General features: G+C 46.8%; 1 pseudogene across 1 annotated transcript; it reads left to right on the forward strand.

The window, feature by feature from the left end:
* The first annotated feature begins 777 nt into the window (after positions 1 to 777).
* LOC309653855 (UBX domain-containing protein 4 pseudogene) lies at positions 778 to 3,116 on the forward strand (annotated as a pseudogene). The gene has a single exon. The product of its transcript is annotated as a UBX domain-containing protein 4 pseudogene (transcript).
* Positions 3,117 to 3,486: the final 370 nt, after the last annotated feature.

The following is a 3,486-nucleotide window of genomic DNA, read 5'->3' on the forward strand; positions in this document are numbered from 1 at the left end:
CCTTCAAAGCTCTTCTGAAGTGCCACCTCTTCCATGACCTGTTTCTGCTCTCCCCTGTCTTTTCAAGGCTTCCAGAATTCCTTGCACCGCTGCCCTAATAGTTAAAACATTTGGACTTGAAGCATGGTCCATGCCTGAAAACAGTATTTTGAGACTATTACCTAATTTTCCCCTCTCTGTTTTCCCTCCCCTTTAAGCATACAACTGGCACTCCATTACTCAGGAAAGGTAGAAAATAGGGCATAAAAGCGAGAGAGCCTGTAAGCCTTTCTAGAGTTTGTTTTCCAAAAGCCCGAATCCTCAGAAGAGCTTTGAGGGTTTTACCGAAAAGATAAAAGGGAGGAGATTTGTTGATATAGACCAAATCTCTTGAGGAAAGGAAGCCCTTCTGCCCCACCGCCCTAAACTAGAGAGAGAGGGACATCCAAAATAGCATAAGGGAGATGGAAAAATCTGTGTTTCCTGAAGGTTCAGAAACTGGGGAGCTCCTTCCACTTCCGGGACTGCAGGGCCTGTGGTCTCCCGGGCTCCCGCACGCACCGACTTGCCAACGAGACAAAGGACGGGGGCGCGCTGCCAACGGCGACGCGTGGCGTCATGCGTCGCGGGGCGCGCCTCGGCCTGCGCGCTTGCACGCGTCCTGGGAGCCGCTGACGGGCCTGCAAGCCGGTGCGGAGCCGGAGGCGGGCCGCGGGGGCCCAAAGACGGAGAGGGCGGGGCCGGCTCCGGGACCGAGGCGGCAACACGCCGAGCGAGCGCCTGTGCCCGAGGGCAGCGATGCTGTGGTTCCAGGGTGCCATTCCAGCCACCATCGCGTCGGCCAAGAGGAGCGGCACGGTCTTCGTGGTGTTCGTGGCAGGTGATGATGAACAGGCTACACAGATGGCTGCAAGTTGGGAAGATGAGAAAGTGACAGAAGCATCTTCAAACAGTTTTGTTGCTGTGAAAATCGATACCAAAAGTGAAGCCTGCCTACAGTTTTCACAGATCTATCCTGTAGTGTGTGTTCCATCCAGTTTCTTTATTGGAGACAGTGGAATTCCCTTGGAAGTAATAGCAGGAAATGTTCCTGCAGATGAACTTGTTACCAGAATCCACAAAGTCCGGCAGATGCACTCGTTAAAAAGTGAAATATCAGTGGCAAATAGTGGCCATTGAGAAAGTCAGTCTCTACTCCATCCACCTCATTTGATCAGAACAACACTTCTGAAAACTGTCAGTCCAGAAATGTAGAGCTCTGTGAGACACCACCCACTTCTGATACAAAGTCAGATTCTGCAACAGGAGGAGAAATTTCAGGCCAGGCCACTGTGTCTCCAGAGCCTGGTGGATGTTCAAATCAGAGACCTACAGAGGAGCTCACCGTCAGAGTGGAAAGACTAACCAAACACCTTGAAGAAAAGAGAGAAGAGAAAAGGAAAGAGGAAGAACAGAGAGAGATTAAGGAGGAAATTGAGAGGAGGAAAACTGGAAAAGAAATGTTGGATTATAAAAGAAAGCAAGAAGAAGAATTAACAAAAAGAGTGTTAGAGGAAAGGAACAGAGAAAAGGCAGAAGATAGGGCAGCTCGAGAGCGTATAAAACAGAAGATTGCACTGGACCGTGCAGAGAGAGCTGCTTGTTTTGCAAAGACAAAGGAAGAAGTAGAAGCTGCTAAAGCTGCTGCCCTGCTGGCCAAACAGGCAGAAATGGAAGTCAAGAGAGACTCTTCCACAACAGAAAGAAGCAGTGTTGCGAGAATTCAATTCCGTCTTCCTGATGGTTCTTCCTTCACAAATCAGTTCCCTTCTGATGCTCCTCTAGAAGAAGCAAGGCAGTTTGCTGCACAGACTGTTGGCAACACTTACGGTAATTTTTCATTAGCAACAATGTTTCCCAGGAGGGAATTTACCAAAGAAGATTATAAAAAGAAATTACTGGATTTGGAACTTGCCCCAAGTGCTTCAGTGGTACTGTTGCCAGCAGGAAGACCAACTACATCCATGGTACATTCTTCCAGTGGCGACTTTTGGACATTCTTGGGGACAGTACTTTACCCATTCCTTGCCATCTGGAGATTGATTAGCAACTTCTTATTTGGTAATCCTCCTCCTGCACAGACCTCGGTGAGAGCAGCATCATTGGAATCCTCAAACCTTGCATCCTCTAGCAACTCAGAAAAAACGGAACCAGTCAGAAAAAGAGTGCTGGAGAAACGGGGGGAAGACTTTAAAAAGGAGGGCAAGATATACAGATTGAGGACTCAAGACGATGGTGAAGATGAAAACAACACTTGGAATGGAAATTCTACTCAACAGATGCAGTGTGACAAGGACAATATGTGCAGCAATCATTGTTTCTCTTATGATTTAATTCAACTGAAATTCTACTGGAGAAGTGGGCCTGCTTTATGTTTTCCAACTCATCTACAAAGTGTCTCTTTATTCCTGCTTAGTGGGTTAAAGTTGTTTAACCTCAGATAAGTCAAGAGATAAAATAACTGGCTGCTAGGTCCTTGTATATGGTAACCAACTGCTAGAAGCCTAAAATAGCAAAAGGTCTGCGACAGCCTCCCTTTATCAGCTTTCTTGTTTAGTATTTCATATGCCCATTAGCCCTGTGCTCTCAGATGATATGTTTTGTTTAGGGCTGTTTTGCTCCAGAACTCCTCAGCCCACACAAAGTAACTGGTGTGTCACTGAATAATTTGATCTTGAGTCAGAGCATTTTAACTAGCCAATCAGATGATAATTTGGGTTTAACTTTTCTCTTCTTGCTCATCAGCTGCAAGCAAAATCTTGTAGTTTTTAATCTTACTTAAACACTGGATAAAAAAAATCTTTTCCAAAAAAAAAAAAAAAAGAAACTGGGGCTTGTTTCTTAGCAATCCTTCAGGGGGGCAGTGACACCCCATGTGGTATTACTGAAAATGTGGCATGGCTCTGGGGAGGGGACCCCAATAGTAACTCCAGAAAATTTATTTCCGGCCCTGTGAAAAGAGGCTGACACCAGAGGTTAAGTTTAATAATAACAATCATCATCATCATCATCGTCATCATCATCTGTCTTGTATGCTTGAATTTGTGAACTGCGATTCATACCTACCATGTACTCTTTTTTTAAAAAATTAGTTTATTTATTTATTTTTGGCTGCGTTGGGTCTTCCTTACTGCACACGGGCTTTTCTCTAGTTGTGGCGAGTGGGCGCTACTCTTCGCTGCGGTGCACGGTCTTCTCACTGTCATGGTTTCTCTTGTTGCAGAGCACAGGCTCTAGGCACACGGGCTTCAGTAGTTGTGGCGCACGGGCTGAGTAGTTGTGGCTCGCGGGCTCTAGAGTGCAGGCTCAGTAGTTGTGGCGCACGGGCTTAGTTGCTCCGCAGCATGTGGGATCTGCTGGGACCGGGGATTGACCCCGTGTCCCCTGCATCGGCAGGCGGATTCTTAACCTCTGTGCCACCAGGGAAGTCCCCATACCCACCATGTACTCTTGATTCCTACACTAGAT

The sequence above is a fragment of the Balaenoptera physalus genome, assembly GCF_965194825.1.
Source record: "Balaenoptera physalus genome assembly, contig: HAP1_SCAFFOLD_1323, whole genome shotgun sequence".
Taxonomy (NCBI): Eukaryota; Metazoa; Chordata; class Mammalia; order Artiodactyla; family Balaenopteridae; genus Balaenoptera; species Balaenoptera physalus.